Source organism: Cricetulus griseus, chromosome 3 (genome assembly GCF_003668045.3).
Source record: "Cricetulus griseus strain 17A/GY chromosome 3, alternate assembly CriGri-PICRH-1.0, whole genome shotgun sequence".
Lineage (NCBI taxonomy): Eukaryota > Metazoa > Chordata > Mammalia > Rodentia > Cricetidae > Cricetulus > Cricetulus griseus.
The window spans coordinates 244,359,674-244,381,826 of record NC_048596.1 but is presented as its reverse complement, the minus strand read 5'-3'; the positions used below and the strand labels follow the sequence as shown (position 1 = coordinate 244,381,826).

At 42.2% G+C, this 22,153-nt stretch overlaps 1 long non-coding RNA gene and 5 other non-coding genes across 6 annotated transcripts; 3 read left to right on the top strand and 3 right to left on the bottom strand.

The window, feature by feature from the left end:
* Positions 1–579: 579 nt before the first annotated feature.
* Trnai-aau lies at positions 580–653 on the bottom strand. The gene has a single exon. It is a non-coding gene; the product is annotated as a tRNA-Ile (tRNA).
* Positions 654–2,176: 1,523 nt separating this feature from the next.
* On the bottom strand, positions 2,177–2,249 carry Trnav-cac. Its single transcript has one exon. It is a non-coding gene; the product is annotated as a tRNA-Val (tRNA).
* An 8,707-nt stretch (positions 2,250–10,956) lies between these two features.
* On the bottom strand, positions 10,957–15,192 carry LOC103163329. The gene is made up of 4 exons (XR_003484132.2): positions 14,884–15,192; positions 14,273–14,544; positions 12,009–12,166; positions 10,957–11,017 (listed from the first exon to the last, which is right to left on the bottom strand). It is a non-coding gene; the product is annotated as an uncharacterized LOC103163329 (long non-coding RNA).
* A 726-nt stretch (positions 15,193–15,918) lies between these two features.
* Trnas-cga lies at positions 15,919–16,000 on the top strand. The gene has a single exon. It is a non-coding gene; the product is annotated as a tRNA-Ser (tRNA).
* A 1,165-nt stretch (positions 16,001–17,165) lies between these two features.
* Trnar-acg lies at positions 17,166–17,238 on the top strand. The gene has a single exon. It is a non-coding gene; the product is annotated as a tRNA-Arg (tRNA).
* A 4,595-nt stretch (positions 17,239–21,833) lies between these two features.
* Trnav-aac lies at positions 21,834–21,906 on the top strand. Its single transcript has one exon. It is a non-coding gene; the product is annotated as a tRNA-Val (tRNA).
* The last annotated feature ends 247 nt before the right edge of the window (positions 21,907–22,153 follow it).

Sequence of the window (22,153 nt, the reverse complement as noted above, 5' to 3'; positions counted from 1 at the left end):
TAAACCTTGCCATTTGGTTTGCAGTAAGACTCATTTTTACTTTTGAGAACAAAGAAAATAGTTGTGCTGAAGTTTACACCCTGACCATTCTGTTTTTTAAGAACCTTAAGAATTTTGGGTTGTCTTTATTATTTTGTATGCCACAGAAAACTTCATTCTTTCTTAGTGACATCATTCTTTCTGGTTCCTGATCCTCCTGACTTAACTTCCCCCAAGCTTAGATAACAGCCTGCACCACTAACTGCACCGAGTTTATTGTTCATTCTTAGGAAATCACAAAAGGTCTTTCTTGTTTAAAATATAAATACAACCATATTGTTTTTCACCTACACCGTTTTGTTTTTGATGCTAGTCTTGATTAGTGACTTAAACCAGACTATCTCAAAGCCTCACCAAAAAAAAAAAAGAAAGAAAGAAAGACAAACGGTATTCTAGATTGGCGACTAACCCGCAGAAGAGTTTGACTAATCATTGTTAGTTTCAGGTGAGGCTATTCTGACCTATCAGATTTTTATTGGAGTTCATGAGAATGTAGATTAGACTGAAGGTGGCGGTTCATTTAAGAAAATGCTTGTTAGCTGGCCCGTACGGGGATCGAACCCGCGACCTTGGCGTTATTAGCACCACGCTCTAACCAACTGAGCTAACCGGCCGCCGCTTGTGCAACCCTCTGTCTTAGACATACTTAATGATACGTAACTATTCCTTTTGTTTAGAAAGAATGGGCGTTTTGTACAGAATCACTTAAAAAGAAAGACAAGTGGAGACGACAAGTAGTCGCCAACGGTGCCTGCACAAACACAACTCTGCTTCTCCAAGGGAAACAGAATCTCTCAAACTGCGGGTTCTGACTTGAAAAACCTCCCAGAATTTGGCGCCTCGGAGCCTGGGGATCGCGTGTTTCCCAGCCGGTCTCAGGGTCCCGAGGCCCGGCGCTGCACCTCTGCCACTGTCTCCGGGACCTGGGACTCCGCAGGCGGAACTCAGTCGTTAGCTGGAGCACAGCCCGAAGATGCCCGGTGGCGCCCGCCACTCTTTGCCCAAACAAAGCATGCCTGTACAATGCAAGATAGCCCCCACCCAGGACACGGGTCACCGACAGTGGCATCTGTTTTGACATTGTCTGCTTTCTGTAGGACGAGCTAGGGAAAGGGCACCACACGCAGACTTGCAGATACACGGTGACTTTGGTGATGCATTAATCAATCGTCAATTTTCGGATAGCTTCTGCGACTTTATTGTCAGCTGGTACTCATTTTCCAAACTTGTGTAACTATAAAATTTTCAGTTGTTGCCTTATTCACAACGAGCAAAGGTATTTTCATGGAATTAAGTGAAGATCCTAAGCGATCAGACTCGAAGAAGTTGTGTTTACTCAGCAGTTTTCCAAATGAAACTTGTTAACTTTTTGGTTTTATTTATTTTTGTTGTTGCGTTCTTTGTTTGCCTTGAGTGTTTAGTTCCTTTGTTCTGGTCTGGGTTTTGGTTTGTTTTGAAAGTCTCCGGCGTCCTAGGCTGGCCTTGAACTTGCTATGGGCCCACAGATGATCTTCCCTGTCTCCTGGTTATCACAAATGAAAAATAGCAGGCTGCTGACATGGCGACTCACTGTTTTTAAGGAGCTGAATACTTTAAAATAATGGTGATTCGATTAGAGTTTTCCAGAGAAACAGAACAATGGGATGTGGACATATTCAGAAAGACATTTGTTGTAAGGTGTGGAAATTGACAAAGATTCTTTGGCCACACTGCAATCAAACTCCCGAACCTTCTTCTCCCAACCCATTTGTGTACTTCCTTGTAAAACCCTCTTCCAGTAAAGAAGTCTACAAAGTCAGTTGAGAGAGAGTGCCTATGTTCTCAGACTGTTACCTCAAATATCTGCTGGAGTTCTTTATCTTCTCTCCCCTGCAGAATGTTGGCTCTCCCTGCTTTGTCTCCAGCAAGAAGCATATGAGGTCAGCTTAGTGAGAAATATTTTTGCTATGGTGTTTGTCCACTAACCCCACACTACCCCAATACTCTCACACTGCTCTTTGCCCCATTCCCATTGCCCTATGCTATATAAGGAGTTGAGTGCAATCTCCCTCACAGCAAAGACCCTCCATGGTCCCTGAACACCTTAGTGGATCTATTTCAAACAAATACTTGCTTCAAAAAGTAGGTTAGCACATATTGTTTCCGCCCGGTTTCGAACCGGGGACCTTTCGCGTGTGAGGCGAACGTGATAACCACTACACTACGGAAACAACACACTTGCGTGCTCTTCTTGTGCCACACCCATGTATAACTGAGAAACTTTCCATTCTAGGCTTGGGCATTTACTTTGGGCAGTTTCAGAAATGATCACCTTTAGTAGGATTTTCCTCCCTCTTTTATATTTATAACTTATAAATAATAACGCATAAAACTCTGCCCAACTCTTCAATTCTTCAAGCTTCAAGCGAGAGAGCAAAGCTAAGGATAGTCTGCAAACGAGGATTTCCAGACTACAAACGCTGTCTACACAGCTTACTTCCGTATGTTCAATGCATCCAAAAGCTCATTCTTGGAGAGAGACAACGATTCTTAAGTTCGAACTCTGAGCCCTGGAGAGGGTCAAAGGCCACCAGCACTGTGTGCAACTATAAATGCTATTTCCTTTGCAGGCAATCAACTTGACGCAGCCACTTGTACCAGTTTTCTGGAAAATTCTGAGAAACAAACGAACCTTGAAATAATGCCACCATCTACAACAGAATGCACATATAGAAAGGCATGGTTTTTGCCCTTAAGAAGCAGATGTCAGCCCGGTGTTGGTGGCGCACACCTTTAAACCCAGCACTCGGGAGGCAGAGACAGGTGGATCTCTGTGAGTTCCAGACCAGCTCTGGTCTACAAGAGCTAGTTCCAGGACAGAAAAAAAAAAAAAAAAAAAAAAAAAATAGTGTCAAGTTTCTGTTGACACTTTATTATCCAAAGCAAAGGATGCAAGAACACAGAAAATAGTTTATACAGACCTTGATAAGTGCCCACCCACCCCGGTTTATTACAATCAGATCATACATTTTTATCCATTCACACTTCTCGTGGTCATTCTTCATAATCAGCCTTTATTCATTAAGCCTAACATGATAGATTTGCCTGTTTCTTTCAGAGTGCCAGTCTTAAAATGTTATTTATTTATTTGTTTACTTATTTATTTTAGTGATAGTATTACAAATGTACACCCATAACCCAGTTTATATAAATCTTAGTGGGTTTTTCCTTGTTGTTGTTGTTTGGGGTTTTCTGCTGTTGTTGGTGGTGGTTAGTTTTTGTTTTTTGTGACAGTGTTTCTCTCTGTAGCCCTAACTGCCTTGGTATTCCCTCTCCCACCCGTGTCTCTCCCAGGCAAGCCTCAAAATCAGAGATCTATTTGTCTGCCTCTGCCTCCAAAGTGCTAGGGTTAAAGGTGTGCACCACCACCACCACCTCCTTTAAATCTTGTTTTAATACTAATACCATTCCTCTTGTCTGTCCATCCTCTTTTACAGGCCTGAGTCATGAGTTTAGTGGTTAGTGAGCAATGATATTTTTTCTCCCCTAGAAAACATGGGTGGGGTGGACACAAAAACCAGGGAATTTCAGTAAATGAGGGATGCTTATCTGGGTTGAGGTTTTGATGAGATTTAGGAATTTTTAATCTGTAATAAAGTAAGGCTCAAAGGTGAGAACTATGATCTTCCTGAACCAAGTTTACTGAAATGATTTTCTAGTTGCAGCTTTTGACTCCAGTGACAGCTGGTAGTGTAGCTGTTCTACCCAGCCTAAAAATGTTGGTGTCTCTTGCAGAGTCAGAACAGTATCCTGTCTGGGGAAACTGTCCTTTGAGACTCTCCTGATACTTTTCAGGATCTGACCTTTGAGAAGGTGTGATACAAACCAGAATTGTGTGACTTTCATCGTCATTCATTCATTCACTGGAGACAGAGCCTTACAATGCAGCCCAGGCTGGTCTGGAACTTGTGGCAATCCTATTCCCCTTCCCTCAGCCTCCTGGATACTGGCATTAGAGGCTACCATGCCAGGTTAACTTTGTCAATGTGTACTGATTAAAACAAACTTGAAAAAGAATGGATTTTGAGGGTGTGGGATCAAGTAAGAACAGTTATAAACACTGCATCAGATCAAACTCTGGCTCATTAGGAAGAAACTCCTGACCCAGTGCTACAGATCAAGGGGGTGGGGATGGTTCTAAGTGTTCCTGGTTAATTAATGCATGAGCCAGTTAGAACGAACCAACAAAATGAAACTGAAATATCAGCTCTTCCTTAATACAGTGTAGAACAAAATATCTAGAGGCGGGAGATTTAAATGTTAAAATGAGATTTATACAAAATACAGGCCCTCTTTGTGAATGGTGGATTTCACCAAAGGACCATTCACCATGGTTGTGAGAAACATTCATACATTCAGTTCTAGTGCCCTCATGTAGCTCTGTGGTAACTCTTCCTTTCTTACTAGACTTCATGGTGAACGCTGCAACTATTGAGACAAGTAGAGTCAGAGTGATAGGACTACCAAAGACACTAGACTACCAAAGATAGGATGGATCTGTGGCCTGATTGCATCTTCCTAGAGATAGATTCTTTTGAAGCCTAAGTTCATTCCATCGTGGTAGCATTAAGAGATGAAAATGTTAGGGATAATTAATGTTAAGGAGGTCACAACATGGGTCTGTAATCCAGTGCAACTGTCCTTATGATTCCAGGGAAAAAGACACGAGAGATCTCCTCCCTGTATGTGCAAGAGAAAGATCTCACAAGAACACAGAAAAAGCAGGAAGCAATGCCTTACCAGAAACAGACGCTAGGCATTCTTTGATCCTGAACTTCTAGCCTGCAGGATTCTGGGAAAATACACTTTTGCTATGTGCTGGTGGCCATGTTAGAAGAGCATTGGGTGGCAATTGACTTCAGGAGATTGGCCCACCAGAAGGCAAGGCACTGATGAGCAAAGCTCAGATAGGCAAGGCCTGAGGGCTTTGACTGCAGAATGTCTCTTGTTACTGCTGTGCCTTTGTGTTTGCCACTGCCATTTTTCTCTGGTATCTGGCTTGTATGTGTGTGGGGTAATCCCCACTGCCTTAATATAGTGTGATTATCTCATAGAAATAGCCCATTCTACTGGGCATTTATGAAGATGATTTCCTCTTACACTGTACTGTTTAAAGTGTGCTCCAGGTAAAGCTGGGCTGAAATAGGATATGAGTTTCTTAAGAAGCCATATGGACTGTTGCTTATGTTAATAATTAAGGAAAACAATCAAGTCCCAGGAATTAGCTCAAGGTTTTTTGGATATTGGGAAGTGTGTTTACAGGTTTGGGTGTACACCATAGCTAAATCAAAGCTTTAAACAACTGACATCGTGTAGCTAGAAATGAAATAATTGAATAGTTAGTTAAGATAATTGGACAGGACTCTAGAATATGAAAAGAGAAACTAGTAACCTGTTTTTCTGGCAGTTATAAAAACTACTGCCTACGTAAATGGCTATGACTGAAAGGCTCCTGACTTCTAAGAAGTCAAAAAGACATTCATGTATGTAGGTTTTTTGGAGATAATTTGTTTTTCACCTGTAATATGTAAAGTGAGGGATATGGAAAACATGTTGTATTTTGCTTGTTGTCACTGTAATCATTCACTTAAAAAACAGAATGTAACCACATTGTAATTTCTATATGGCTTGAAAGATTCTGCTGGGGTATATATGCTATAAGGGAAAGAATAAAGAAAGTAGAAGGAAAACACCAGGAAAGATGTAGAAGGAAGACATCAGCAAGTAGTGAGAAGCCATTAGGAAGGAGAAAGGTAAACATCAGGGTAGAAGAACAGAACAGAAAAATGATAAGGTGGAACAAGCAACAGAAAGAATAATAAAATAGATGAGAAACTCTTATCCCTTAGAAAAAGAAGTCTGTTTTTTTCTCAGTAACTCTATCTCATTCCCTGTCTCTCTGCCCTGCAGGCTGGCCCCTTCACATCTATGCAAGCCTCCCTATCTGTGACATGCTGCTAGACATCTCAAGCTGATTATACTGTAATAACTGAACATTTCCTCTTAGCAAAAATTCACCCGTAATTCTTAGAGCTTAATAAAGGAGATGCTCCTTAATAACAATAACGTGACACCTGTCCTAACTAATGCTCAAGGGGGCTGGCCTCAAGAATAAAGTTGTCAGTTTATGTAAGGTAAGCTTTGCCATTTTAATCGTCCATATGCTTTTGTCTGCAGGTGGATCTTTAGGTTCCCACCCTAAGTTACACTTTGAGCAATTAAACTGGTGAAACAGAAGCTGAAACTTTTTGTTCAATTTTAAAAATCTTCAAAGCACTGAAGGAACCATCTAGTATCAGCTGTTTGTTAATTATGTATTCTTGTAGAATTTTTCTCCTAGAGAGTTTCTCTGCATACCCCCAGCTGTTTTGGAATTCTCTTTGTAGACCAGGCTTTCCTAAAACTGAGAACCACTTGCCTCAGCCTCCCAAATACTGGGATTAAAGGTGTGTGCCACCATGCCCAACTCTTGAAGTAATATTTTGTAAAAATATATGTATAGTCTAACACTAATACGTCTCCCATGGTAGTCCACTATATACCTTGGATTTTACAGTTAAGACATATGTGCATGGGCTCTCTCTCTCTCTCTCTCTCTCTCTCTCTCTCTCTCTCTCTCTGTCTCTCTGTCTCTCTGTCTCTGTCTCTCTGTCTCTGTCTCTCTCTCTCTCTCTCTCTCTCTCTCTCTCTCTCTCTCTCTCTCACACACACACACACACACACACACACACACCATAGTCTCATTTCCTTACATCTTTTCTTTCTTTAAAACAGGGTCTCATGTAGCCTATACTCACCTCAAACTTTCAACGTAGTGGAGGATTGTTTAGAATCTATACTCCTCCTGCCTCCACTGATGAGTGCAGTCAAAGCATTACTTTACTGTCTATTATCGAGCAAAGTAATCACAGTAATCACAACAAAGAATGGGGAACCCAAAACAGGTCATCAGTTGCTCAGCCACTGAAGCCGCTCACCTTCCTCATTCTAAAACCATACCCCCATCCCTCAGCTTGAGCTCCACCTTACCTTCTGGATCAAATACTTCCCAATAAAAATTCTGCTCCTTGAACCAAACACTTCTTTTTATTGGCTAGCAGACTGGCAACAGAACCCTCATAATATTTCCCCCTTTTTGTCTAAATAAGGAGGAAAGGTTCTAATCCTAAAATTGTATACAATAAGTTATTATCAAGTATTGTCCTGAAGAAAAGGTAATAACCTACAAAAATGAAACTTCATAAAAGAACAATTATTAAGCAAGAAATACATTCTAAATTCCAGACCATAAGTAATTGGCAGATTTATAGACATTACTCCAATAGCTATCCTCTGCTGAAGAATCCAAAGTTTTGTACCTAATAGGTCTTTAGCTAAGATTCGGGAACTATAACTGTAACTCTCTAGTCTTCAAACACATCAAAAGACCTAAGAATGAAAATAATATTATCTGAGTAAGTAGAAAATGTAAGCAAACAACTTAAAAAAAAAAAAGTAAGAAATGACAGCTGGCTTCCTGGACAGTCACCCAAGTTTCTTCTGCATCCTAGGGGCATCCATCTTTGGCCTAAAGGCCTAGAATATCTGACAGACCCTTCTCAGAAGCAGGACATTTTGACTGTCCTACCCTGTCTTGGCAAGGTTCAGCAGTCACTTTTGTGTCCAGATTGGACAGTGTGTTTACTGTCAACAGTAGAGGCAAGGGCAGTTTCTTGTCCTATAGGCCAATTTGTGCCACAAAGAAAGCAAACTCCATAAGTAGTGTCTTCATTGCTCACCATCTTCTTTAGAAGTAGATCAGTGCTGCCAGGAGCATTTGCATCTCATGTCAAAAAAATTCTAAGTTATTAAAACATTTTAAATGCCATATTCTGTAGGTCTTTGAAGTGTTTGAAGATTACCTATCTACTTGAAACGTATCTCTGTAAGCTTAGAAAACATGACTAAAAGTTAGATAATTATGGGTGACTATAAACCTGTATTTCTTTATTATTCTGTATTGCTTAAAAGACTAGGTCTTCACATTGTATAAAAAACAAGCTGTATAGGTAATACCTTAAGCAAAATTAGAAACAGATGGACAGTACAAGAACAATAACATCAAGGTTGTAACAATATAAAAAAAAAAACTTGAACAGAAGAGAAAACATATATTCAGTATAACAAAAATAACCTTAAATTTGTATCAATATACAAAAATATCTTAAACAGAAGTAGCATATATACAGTACAAGAATAACTTAAATATACAAGAATCCATACCAATGTAAATTATTTAAAACTGATAATTGCTTTTTTAGTTTGAAAGTAGATTTAATAATCTATCTTTTATCCTATCATATCTATAACCCCCTTTTCTTTTCAAACGAAATCCCTGAATCTAATCTCTTTTGTTCAGTCTTTATTCTTAACAACTTGTAACCAATCCCCTTACTTTATGACAAATATCCATAACCCTGAGAAAAACCAAAAACCATCCATCCTGTCTATTGATTGGGAAAGTGGGTATCATATTCTTAAAATTACTTCCTGTTGTCTGGAAGGTGATGACATCTCTAGAGGATCCTGTAAAAAACAAAATAATGGATAAATCTCAGGAAAACTAGCTGCATCATTTTGTTGCCAGTCTCTGAGTAATGGGAAAGTGTAGAGCTTATCTGAAGGCCTGGCTAGATTGGTGCATGAGGGTGGACTATCTTGGCTAGCCATCTTGGAATTGTCCTGAGCAGTTTGTAATCCAAAGCCAATCTTTGAATGGTATTTATGGGCTTAGTGGTAGTCATTCAGTCCAGGTAGAATCGTTGTTGTGGGGCCCATCATCTCTTTTGGAGACTTCAAAGATCGCTGTTAGGAAAGTTTGTCACTCATTGTAGAAAACTTAAACATATTAAGTGTCATATAAGTCTTCAGGAGATAAAAGAATCATGACCTATTAAACATATCTGTGATATCCTGGCTTAACTCCTAAGTGTCTGTTTAAACTCAAGCCTGAAATCACACATCTGAGTATCAGTTGCTGACTACAGGCTGTTCTAAATAGACTGCCAGCCCTGGACTTGCTGTGGATGTGAACCAGTCCAGCTGATGTGGACACCCCCTGTCTCTGCAACAGAGTCTGCCAAAAGCCCCTGATAGATTCCCCATTGCCTAAATTCCTTTTTTGCTTTTGACTAGCATTTCAACCTTCTGGGGTCCCTAACTTCGTCCCAAAGTCAGCAGGAAGTAGTTTGGGAAAGAATTCGCTGCCCATTTTCCCTGGTTAAAATGCTAAGTCAGGAGGGACTCCCTTGCATGGGGATGCCAATATCTCTCACTCCCTGATGGGGACGTTAGAGAGACAGCAATTCCATGATTGGAATTTCCAAAAAAGAAAATGGGAGAATGAAGGGACCAGCTCCCCTTTTGGCAGTCATAGCAGCCGAACACGTGCTTGTATGACCTTGTCCTGGACACTAGAAAGTCAGATGCCTGCCTCGTGGAAAGGAACCAATCAGAAGTTAGCTGGTGGTGCTATACTTTATGGCTCTGGGTGTATTTTACGGACAAGCACACAGCAATGACGCAAAGCATAGCAACCACTCTGGGAGGGCTTATGGACCATAACAACAAGTTGGCCAATCAACACAGGGCAAGCCCTACAAGGCTGGAGGCACACCAATAGTGAGCCTGTGCATACCCCTAGACACTCCCCTTACACTGCCCTATAAGATCTCTTGGGAGGGCCTAGGAGCTGTCTTTGCTAGCCATCCGCCATGGCGGGTGGGTGAAAGACCCAAGCTAACATGGGGTTAGCCCGTTAAATTACAATAAAGCCTCGTGCATTTTGCAGCAAGCTCTCGAATCCGCCTGGTGATTGGGGTGACCAAGGTCGTGGCCTGGGACCCCGGATACCTGAGTTTTCCGGGGGTCTAACAAAGGCAAAGGGGAAGTATAAGTCAGGGTGTAAAGGGACAGTATAAAAAAGGCATCTTTCAGGTCCAGAACAGTAAAGTGGGAGGTGGCAGGAAGGATGTTAGACAGGAGATTGGATGGGCTGTTAATCACTGGGTGTGTTGGAATAGCTGCCTCGTTTATGAGATGGAGGTCTTGAACCAAACGGTAAGCACCTGAGGGCTTACGCACTGGAAGAATGGGAGCGTTTCAGAGTGAGTCCATAGGAATTAACAGTCCCTGAGATAGAAGACGGTGATGAAGCCGTGAATAACTGATATGAAATCGTAAGGTTAGGATAACTTTTAATAGATAAATGCCAGCCAACAGCAAGCCAGAGTGCGTCAAAGCAGCAAGGCAAGAGAGCTCCCATGTGCCTTGTCTGTCCCTTTTAAACCTCTCCCCAGCACCCTGACCACACTCTGACAGGCGTGGTCGGGCACACCTGTAGCCACTCCTTAGGAGGCGTGGTTACAGTGTCTCCCTACAGTGATAATAGGCTTAAGGCCTTGGCAATGGGTTTCAGAAATAGGAAACTGGGCCGGGCGTTGGTGGTGCACACCTTTAATCCCAGCACTCGGGAGGCAGAGGCAGGCGGATCTCTGTGAGTTGGAGGCCAGCCTGGTCTCCAGAGTGAGTGCCAGGATAAGCTCCAAAGCTACACAGAGAAACCTGTAGGGAGCCGTCCCTGCATTCTCCATTACAATGATGGCGCCTGCAGGCACTGAATGTAAACAAGATTATTGCGCAGGCGCTGGGTAATTTTCCATTCCTTGATCTCTGCCTATTCCGTGGCGTCATATGGCCTGATGAGCTGCAGCCAATCATAGGGTGACACGTCCCAGGCGGCGGCTGCCAGCCTTTATTAGGGGACGGGATTCTTGGCTCGGGGTCTCCGCTCTGGTAAGCTTATGCTCTCCTCTCAAGACGCATTAAAAGCTTTACTGCAGAAGGATCCGAATGTCCTGTGTGGTTCTTGCTGGCGAGGCGATTGCGCGAGACAGAAACCCTGTCAGGAAAAACCAAAAAAAAAAAAAAAAAAAAAAAAAAAAAAAAAAGAAAGAAAGAAATAGGTAACTGTGGTATGGAAGGGAAGGAAGAAGAGTCCTTAAGGTGAACTAGGATTGGTTGGTGGTGAGTAGCAACCACTGGAGTGGAAATATCCCATACTTGGGGATCCACTGGATAAGGGGGGGTAGGGACAGGACAGTCTGGGGTAGTGTCTTGAGCCCTTACCAGGTTTTGACCTGGGAGGAATGGCAAACTCAGTGAACTGGTTTTGAGCATAAAAGTTTTACTTCACACTTAATGTCAAAGTAACACACAAGCATAAGCAAACAATCCATAGACAATAGGCTCACAGCAGGGGGTACCTGTCCTGCAGCAGCCTGCAAGTTCTGTTCCTCTGGATTCAGGCTGAGGGCCTGGTGTTGTGGAATCAGGTTCAGCACGGGCAGCACTCAGCTTGATGGACTGGTTGTTTCAGGTTAGCGGAGGAGAGTCCAGGACATAGAGTCGTGGTACAATCTAAAGTTCCCAGTTCTGAGCTGGTCCTTAAATCGTTTGCTAAATCTTGCTAATCACACTTGTCCACACTCCACACATTCTCGCTTTTATCTACAATGGCTGGGTAGTGGGCCTATACTCCCTTTCTTTTAATCTCCCTGAACCAGGCCTTTGCCTGCTTGGTTATAAATAAGCTCCTTACAGGTAGGAACCTGTGAGGCTATTAAGGGAAGAAAGTTGAAGTCAGGAGAGTGTTGGGGCCAAGGTGAGAATATCACAACCAAGTAGAGGTGCCAGGCAAGCAGGTATGACTCGGAAAGAGTGAAAGAAGAATTTCCCTTCAAGAATGCAGGGAAATAGCAGGGTCTTTAGTGGGAAGGAAAGGGTCTTGTCTACCCCCATGACAAAAATTGGTGAGGGAACTGTAATATCTGAGTGAGATATCAAAACAGAGTAGGTAGCTCCAGTGTCCAAAAGAAAAGTGATGGACTTACCCAATACCTGCAGCGTTACCCTTGGCTCAGAGAGGGCAATGAGAGTCACCAAGTCTGTGTCGCGTTATTCTCCGCCAGGCTGAGGATAACATTCCAGACTCTGGGTATATGAATGCCAGGGGCAAGGGTGAAGCTTCCACCTTGCTATCCACCTCTCCCTGTTAGATACAATTGAAGCTTTATTGATTCCAGTGGTATCCATAGCTTTTCTTTTCCTGTGGAAACAAAAGCAAAATACCCTCTCCAATGTACCACATACCCTGTTTTCCATTCTGTGGTCGACACATCTTTAAAGTATATAGGCTGAACCCTGTCCCAAGCATTTAAGGCTGCTGTATGGCATAGGGACAAGGTGTGATCATCAAATGTAACTTGACTATACACATCAGCATAAGGACCCTCACCAAAAATTTTATCTTGGGAAATCTCATAACCTATAACCCTACCTTGCTGTTCTAGGGCTTTAGCTTCTCTCAACCAATTGTTCCATTCCAACTGAGAACCACATTCTAATACTAATTCTACATTCTAATTCTAATACCACATTCTAATACTGCTCTAGTGAAAGATTTCCAGTCATGTGGAGTAATTTTGTTGTGAGTGGACCATCTATCCAACATCTGCCTCATGTAAGGTGAATGCATACCATAGGAAACTATTGCTTCCTTAAATCTCCTTAATACTGATTTTTTTTTATTTTAGCCATTCTGACAAAAACTGAAAATTTTATAGGATGCCATTTTACTTTTGTAGAGCCTTGGGGATGCCTGTCATCTGGTGGGCTTTCTTGGGTGTTAACTGGATAACTAAAGGTTGATTCTCCCCTGAATTCTTTTGTCTGTATCTGAATGCTTTTATTATTCAGTTTTAATTATTTATTTAATTATTATTTAATTATTATCAGTTTTAATATTTTTTCTAAGGTTTGTAATTTATCGATAGTGGCTTTTTCTAAGGCTTGTGTTTTGAGCAGTAATCTGCTCTAAGGTTTGCATCTTATCCATCATCCTTCTACAATCTTCATCAGTAAGTATTTCTAAAGCCTTTATCTTGTCAGTCAATACAGTAAGTACTATTCTCCTTAGTAACTACTTGTAAGGCTTTGATACTATCAGTGGTACCTTTTTCTAAGGCCTTTATCTTTTCAGTCAAGATTGTATTACTCTCCTTAGTAACCATTTGTAAGGCTTTCATATTACTAGTCAACTTCTTGTTCTCTTTGTTGGTAAATATTTCTAAAGCCTTTATCTTGTCAGTCTGAAAGACCCTCAGATTGAGGGATCTCCAACCTTACGGTCACCCAAGAACTCAATATCCAGTCCAATTAATGCAACATGCAAGAAGCTTTAATGAATGGTGAACGTTTGTACAAACGGGCCCCCTCAGCACGCAGGCTAGAGAGAAGCCCTGATCTCCAGGCACAGGCGTTTTTAAAGGCAAAGACCACAAGCTTAGGGAGGGGCCACAACCCTCTGACCATTAAGTAGGTGACCAGAGTCATGGGTTCCTAGGAGGCCCTTTGTCTTGAGGGGAGGGCTGGGAATCAGATGGCCTCCTGACCTACCGGTTGTAAAACCCTCAGACCTCAGGATGTGCTAATCAATCTTGTCCAAGTAAATGGCAGTTGCTGACCCTTCACAAGGATCCTGCTTATCAGCTTCTGACGCAGTGGTCAGTGGGGTAATCTGTCAGGGGTTTCTCCATGAACTACCCGGGAGGTTTGTGGTCATCTGAAACATTTGGAATTTAACCATTTATAGCCCTCTAAGAGTGGAGTTGCTGAACTACATACCGGCCTAATTTCGCTTCTTCTGTTAATTTTTAGTCTTTTAAGTCAATACAGTACTATTCTCCTTAATAGCTATTTGTAAGGCTTGTATATTACCGGTCACTTTCTTTTCTCTTCATTGGTAAATATTTCTAAAGCATTTATCTTGTCAGTCAATAGAGTACTATTCTCCTTAAGGGTTGCATACCATCAATAGTAGCTTTTTCTAAGGCCTGTGTCTTTTCAGTCAATCTCTCATATTTGGCAGCATTATCAAACCACTTTATTAAGGATAAGATATGAACTGAAATTATGACTGAAACTGCATCGATCCCAGTTAAGTTGTTTATCTCCTCAGTTAGTTTTTCTATCACTCCACCCATATTAGCAGTAAGCAGGGTTCTAATTCCCTGAATTTCCAATCATTGACCTGGGAAAGGTTTTAAGATTGTCCTCTTCCCTTATTATTATTATTTTCTTTAATAGCTTAGTTTACCGTTTAAACGTTCTCAAGCGATTCACCAGAGTTTCGATCCTCAGAGAATTGGGTCGTGTAGATTTAGTGACAACGTTTGGCCAGCAGGTGGAGCAGGTGTGACACCAAGGTAGCTCAGGAGCAGGGCAACTGCATTAGTGCTCACAGCGGCTGTACCAAACTCTGCCCCAGTGCTTCTCCAAAGCAAAATCTGTACCGGGGGTGGGGGGGTCGGGGGTGGGTAGTAATCCTCGGTGCTGAGCCCAGACCGGGAAACAGGCAGGCACGAAGAGCTGCGGGATGCGGGGAGGACACATCAGGGAACTCCTGGGTGCTGGGAGTGGGGGCGGGGAGCTCTGGGGTCTTCCTGGGACGCAGGGCTCGCGCACGCTCGCGGAGCGCCAGGGTGGCGGCGGCGAGCTCCGGAGCAGAGGGAGGGTCTGGAGCCCGAGGAGTGCCTGGGAGGCGGCAAGGGCGGACAGGGAGCTCCGGAGCAGAGGGCCGAGTGCCGCAAGCGTGAGGGTGCCTGGTACCTTGTAGCGGTGAGCTCCGGCCGTGGGGCTAGCGGTTGGGCGCAGGCAGCCTATTCAGTTGGGCGCCAGATGATGAAGGAAGACAAAGAATTACTTTACCGTTTGTTATCAGGCCAAATCCGCGCAAAGTAATCACAACAAAGAATGAGGAATCCGAAACGGATCGCCAGCTGCACCGCCAATGCTTCCACTCCCTTTCCTTGTTCCAGAAAGGCCCGCCGGCGCCTGGGCTCCATCTAATCTTTTGGGTCACAATCAAAATTCTGCCTTTTGAACCAAAACGCTCCTTTCCATTGGCTCGATAAAGCATTCCCCTGACCCTCCCCCTCTAGAGAACTAGAATTACAGGTGTGTAACCACAGCTAGCTCTTACACATGCTTAATACTTCACTAGGCGTGTGTGTGTGTGTGTGTGTGTGTGTGTGTGTGTGTGAGAGAGAGAGAGAGAGAGAGAGAGAGAGAGAGAGAGATGCCATAAAGTACCTGCTTAAATTATTCTGAATTCTTTAATATTAACAAGATAATTATTTTTTAAAAACTCATATTGCTGATGTTTTTCCCAATCCTGCAGTTCCAGATAATAAAGAAGAGAATGAGCTCCACCCAGAGAAAGCTCCTGGAGTGTGCAAATGTATCTTGCACATTTTTAGAAATGGCGCCTCAGAAGGCACATGAATTTTAAATATAGATAGATGTTGCCAAACTGTCCCCTTAGGGAGCTGTGCTTCTCGAAGTGTGTGGAAAGAGCATGACTGAATAAGACTGTAACTAACTTAAACTTTATTCCCTGCCACATCTATGAAGAAAAAAAAGTCGATGATATGTAAAAACCGGTAGTGGAAAAGGAGAAGGCTAAAGCCGGAGACTCTGGTATGCTGGAATATTGCTCTCCCCTTAAAATCTGTAATTTGGCACCTACAAGCCAGTAGGGATACGGTCAAAGTGAGTAAGGCTACAGGGAGTGGTCTGATTAGGGTATGACCAAGTGACAGCCTTCTGTGTATTGCTGAAAGTGCCCAATAGACGGAATTGTAGTGCTCGATGGCTTCAGAGTATGTATAGTGCCTTCAGAATAATTTTTATTTGTTTAGTGTATAAGTAAAATAAGATTATCAATAGCAGTAAGGCAAGCAAGCTGTGATGGCCGAGTGGTTAAGGCGTTGGACTCGAAATCCAATGGGTTATTCCCGCGCAGGTTCAAATCCTGCTCACAGCGTATGTGATCTGTGCCACTACCACTATCGCTTTTAAGTTAAGCACTTCGCCACTGTGTCAAATTCTAACATGTGGACATCTAAATGCCGGGTGTTTTCTTGTTGCTTTTAAATTGGAAGAAAGCTGCCTGCGCACACATTTGAAATGCCAGTGGTATCGGGAGTAGTGTCACATCCCTGTAATCCCAGCACTCAGGAGGCAGAGGCTAAGGGATTTCTGAAATCCACGCCAGCCTGGTCTACAGGAGCTAGTTCCGGGACAACCGTCAGTTGTTTTCTTTCTGTGTATAGAAAAAGGAAATACCGATAGTTACTCTAACAGTTCTTTGGTATTTAAAAAGAAGAAACAAACTAAAGACAAAGACAAAAAGCTGTTAGGAACCAAAATGGACTAGAATTAACAGAGCACATTTAATCTGCCAAGCATGTGGAAATGAGTTGAAGAAAGGGACAATGCACAAAGAGGCTTGGACGCTATTTACTAGCAGGCTGACCCCAAGCTGCAACAGGAAAGTTAAAACCTAAGTTTACTCCTTCTTACAAGTATGCTTGTAAGTGTTTTCTCTGACATTGAACACTTAAATCATATTCAGCCAAACTTTCTTTTATATTTTTAACATAGCTCCCTGGATAAAAGAGAAATGCTGGCATTTAAAGGTCTGTGTTACCACGTCTGGATCAGCTTAATTTTCCATTGAACTCTAAATTCTAAATTGCTGACGAGATTGTAAAATTTGCCGCTAAAATAATCAACGTTGTGAAACACACCTGTAATACTAGAACTCCCGGAGCTTCAGGCAGGAGAACTGCCAGTTTGAGGCCAGAATGACACTGTTTCAAAACATCTAAAAGTAAAATGAGGGGAGGAGGAAGATGAGGAAAGAGAGAATTTGGTTTCATCACTTTTTCATTCAACCAGCCGGACTGCAGGAAGCGGTTGTTTAACGTCAGAGGGAACCAACTGCCTAAATTAATGGAAACCAAGAGGCACAAAAATGGAAAAATGAACCTCTATAACGCAAGTGGCAGAAAATTCCTTTATAAATGTAAAACATTTTAAAGGTTGTAAATTATGCAAATCAAACATTTGTTGAGTTTACATTTGAGGGTGGGTCTGCCATAAATCTTGCAGTTAATAATAAACAGTGGAAGAGCCACTTTCATGGCGGGCCAGTGGCGCAATGGATAACGCGTCTGACTACGGATCAGAAGATTCTAGGTTCGACTCCTGGCTGGCTCGACCTGTACTTTTTTTTTTTTTTTTTTCCTGTTCAAATCCGTAACAGAAATAGATTAAGTCTTGAAGATCCCTGATCTGGTTCACATTACATTGTTGTCTTTCTCTACACTACCCAACCACATGATATTTCTAAAAACAGAAAGGACTGTAGCTCCGAAACATCAGGAAAGTGGAAAGCACCCTGTTGAGAAAAAAACAAAACAAACAAAAAAACAACCTACAACAAAAGTCATATAATGCAGGTTATTGAAATGAAATGTACAGGGCACCAAATCTAGAGATAGAATGTATCACCGGTTGCCAGGAGCTGAAGTCAGGTAACAATGACTATTATAACTCAGTACACGAGTAATCACTGAATCGGATCCTTTAAAAGGCTGAACTTTATTACGCATGAATTATATCTTGTTTTTTGAAAATTACAGTAGCAGGGGAAAAAACTAAAAATTGACCAATATTTTATTGGTTCATCCCACTCACCCCTGCCCCCTCCCCGCCCCGAGCTGCGGATCCATCCCTGACTAAGCTTCCCGGTTCCCTGAGCACCTCCCGGAAAGGTGAGAGAATCAAGAAAGCGTTCTGAGAAACTGTTCATATTTCAAAGCGATCCCAGACAAAACCCAGGTAAAATTAAGAGTCAGGGGGTATAGGAAGACCCAGAAGTGAAGCTTTGGGGCAGTGTATGGGTAGGTGGATCTGCCTTCTAAAATTTTCCTGGACTTGAGACTTGAAACATGGAACAGGGAGGAGGTGCTTGAAAAGGACCTGAAGGCGAAACCCTGAAAAGAACACATATTAAATTAAATTAAAATTTAATTGAGGTATTCATCATATTCTCCTTCCAAAAGCTTATACATATCGCATGGTTTAAGTTTCAACTCGTGCCCAGAGTGTGTCTAATCCACGCTCAATTGAGATAGACGGCGTGAAATGAGAGAAAGAGTTTGGAGGGCCTCTGATTTTCTCGTGTTAGAAAACCACCGCTGGCCCACAGACTCCACGGGGAGTGCATTTTGTGCGTCGCGTCGCGTCGCGTCGCTACATGTAGCCACTCTGGTCTCCCTCAAGGCACTTTGGATATTTCGTGGTGATTCTGTCATCGCCTCCCACTGCGCGTCAATTTTCTTCAGGCTAAAATACCTGTCAATCCAACATTACCAGATTGACTGAACACGAAGCTGGTCATCACACAGTTTCCCTGTGCTTCATTATCCAATGCTTGTACAAGCAGGGCTGTGTTGAAACCCAGAGAGTGCCCCCCGACTTAAGAGTAGAGATAACTGAGAGATGCATAATTTCCATTTCTTGAACCATACATAAACTGAGGTCTTCTAGTTACCAAAATGGTCTGAAATCTAAGGAAAGGCATCCAGGAAGAAATGGGACCTGAGCATGTTAACGTGTGGCTTCACCCACACTCAATAAAGTTGAGCTCTTCAGGCAAGAGGGTGAGACAGCTTCCCAAGGAGCTACAACTCTATTTTATAACGAATTTCTGAATCTAAGTGTGGAGAGAAAAGAAATGATAAAGTTCATAGTATTACCTATTCAGAGAAGTTTTCACATGCTTGCTGAAAATAGAAGAAAAACCTCTCTGACATGGGTTAGCACGACTCTCAGAAACATGATGAATTAGGTCCTCTATGAAAGACAGACAGCATGTTCTACAATTAGAAGAGGGGGGTTGCAAAGCATGTGTCTGATCAGTGAGATATGTGGAGAATAAATAAGGAAGCTCAGTGATAACAATGCCACAAGTGCTGGGCACGGTGATACTAGCCTGTAATTCCAGCATTTGAGAGCCAAGTCAAAAGGATCTGGAGCTCAAGACCATCCTAGGTCCTATCTCAAAAAATAAAATGAGTAAATATTTTAGTACACACAAAAGTAGACATACGACAGACAGTGGTGGCACACGCCTTTAATCCCAGCACTCTGAGAGTTCCAGGCCAGCCTGATCTACATCGTGAGCTCCAGGACAGGTTCCAAAGCCTGTACATACTAAACAAGCACAAGAAAAGATGCTTAAATCTTTAGGGAGATACAAATTAAAGCCGCTAGGATTCCTGAATATTTACTATTTATGATAGTTAAAAATAGCAACTGTTGATGAGGATGTGGAGGAATGCAAACACTTACAGTTGGAATGTGGCTTTCAGAAACAACTAAGCAGTTTCTCCTTAAACTTGTAAAGCAAAGGTGATAACAGGACATTAAGAACCTACACCGCCAGGGAGAAGGATAGGAACAGATCCTAAAATCAACAGGAGACAAATAGCAACTGCTACACCCACCCTGTGAAGATTCCTAGAGTGAGAGATTAAATAATTCATAAGGTACAGTTGATGATAAAAGTTAGATATTTTAGAAAATATTGAGAGCCACAAAAATATATACCCCTCTGTTGTTTTGGTTACAGAAGAAAGAACTAAGATGTATGGAGGGGGGAGACAGAGCATTGGTGGTAGAGCTTTTGTCTACCATGCACAAGGCCCAATGTTTGGCCGCCAGCACAATAAACAAAAAGGGTTATGTAAGCTCACACAGAATAGAAGGGGCAAGCGCAGTTCTCCCTAACAACAACATTAATGCAGAAAATTCACCTTTTTTTGGGGGGGGTGGATTTCTAGAGCTTGCCAGGTTCACAAGTATACCTTCCACTGTGAATAATGAATGTATCATTCAGATCATTGGTCCATTCATCTCAGGGTTCTGCCTCTGAACTCCCAGGCATTCAGTGCCCATGAGCAAAGAGAAGGCTTGAGAGCCTCTGGCCTGTGTGTATTGAATGAAATCCAGGCCCCTCAGTGCTGGGATCTGAGCTGATTAGGACTGATATATAGAGAAGGACAACATCAAAAATGAGTTCGACCTACCCTGATATACAGAAGAGAGTTTTGAAGCATATTTTTCTCCTATTATGCTTCTTGCACTGTACTGTAGAATCATTGTGGATTTCAATTTTTAAATGCTTATCTAAAGAGTTTACATATATATTGGACCTGAGAGATGGCACAGGGATTACAAGTACTTGTTGCTCTTACAAAGGACCCTAGCTTGATTCCCAGCACCCATATTGGGTGGCTCACAAGCACCTATAACTCCAGGTCCAAAGTGTCCAGTGCCCTCTTCTGGCCTCCCATCAGCACTGCACTCAGACAGACATACACTTATTAACTAAAAATAGTTTTTAGAATTTAAATACCCATACCTGTGTGTGAACAATTTTAGCGTTAGAAACATGAATGTGTGAGTAATAACAGGCAGGCAGATATAACAGCTCTCATATCTGCTGGTGGGAAATACACTGATGGAATTACTCAGGAAAGCTGTGGTGCCCACCTGTAATCCCAGCAATGAAACAGAAGGGTGAAGAGTTCAAGGCCAGCCTTGGCTATATGACACCCTTTCTCAAAAACAAAGTTCCTTATGTCGAGTTATCTAGATATTCTTCTCCTAGTTTGGTTTGACCTCCACACCCAATATTTAAAGATACAGTGTCACATGTAGGTAGATATTAATATCGTCATTAATACTGATTTTTCAAAGTTGAATTCAACCTTAGTGCTATCTCTGGACAGTAAATAGCTAAAGAGCAATAAATATTATGCAGCCACGAAAAGTAATAGAGTACATGTAACAACACATGCAAACCTTAGAAAGTTCAAAAACAACTTCGCATAGTAGGATTTTACTGCTTTTACCTTCACATCTTTTGATTTTTGAGTGTTTACACTTTTCAACACTTGTGTTCTATAAAGCTCTGCTCAATTTGCCATCATTATAGTTAGGTTTAGGTCTGCTTTACTGTGTGACTGTTCATCACTGGAGAACAAATATGTGACAAAATGGTGCTTGGTGTACATATACATACATTTATTATCAGAGCACAGATATTTGTTTATTGATAATTGCTTATGCTGAATAAAGTTTTCCTGTCCTGACCTGAAACTTCTCAGACACAACCGAGCCACTCAGCAACACCCTCTTGAAAACAATACCTAGGTCTTCGGTTTCCATCCTCAAGACAGTGTCTAATTGAGCAGTTTATGAAAGTATTAGGATGAAAACTCAGCACGGCGTTTTTGCCAAAGGATAGGAAGATAAGAGAGGTTCACTCAAGCCGAGAAAGGAACATACAAAACATAAGGAAATTCGTTTAGATAAAATTTTCTAGGAGTCAACCTGAGATTTCTCTGCCTGGAGCTCGTGCAGAAGGAATTGCAGCTGTACAGGACCCCAAATTGTTTCCCGGTTAGTCTTTGGGCTTTGCTCTATTAAATTTAACAGTCGCAAGTATGAAGACAATAGGATCCTTTTTGGCTTGGTTGTTTGTTTAGTTTTTTTGCTGTTGTTTATTTGGTTTTGGTTTTTTGAGACAGAGTTTCTCTGTGTATCCCTGGTTGTTCTGGAACTCGGTAGACAATCCTGGCCTCCACTCAAGAGATGCGTTTACCTTTCTGCCCTGTAATACTGGGATGGGATTAAAGGCGTGCACCGCCACCTACTGGGATGGGATTAAAGGCACGCACCGCCCCCTAGCTAATAGGATCCATTTTTAACTAATTGAGTAAAGCAAGGCCTACAGCTCAGGTGTTTCCGTAGTGTAGTGGTTATCACGTTCGCCTAACACGCGAAAGGTCCCCGGTTCGAAACCGGGCGGAAACACACATATATGGGCTTCTGTTTTTGCCCTTGTACAGATTTTAAATTTGTGTGCATTTCTTTGCAACAAGACTGCCAAATACAATGACAGCTAAAACGGAGCCGCATTTCACCCTCTCCTAGCTAAGAGGGTAGCTCGTTCACAGAAATGGGCAAAGTGTTTTAGGAGGCAAGCAGAGATGTAACGGTGCAGACTCAAAGGGAAGTGTTTTGAAATTTCTTCTTCAGTGTCATTTCTGTTTTGCATTTT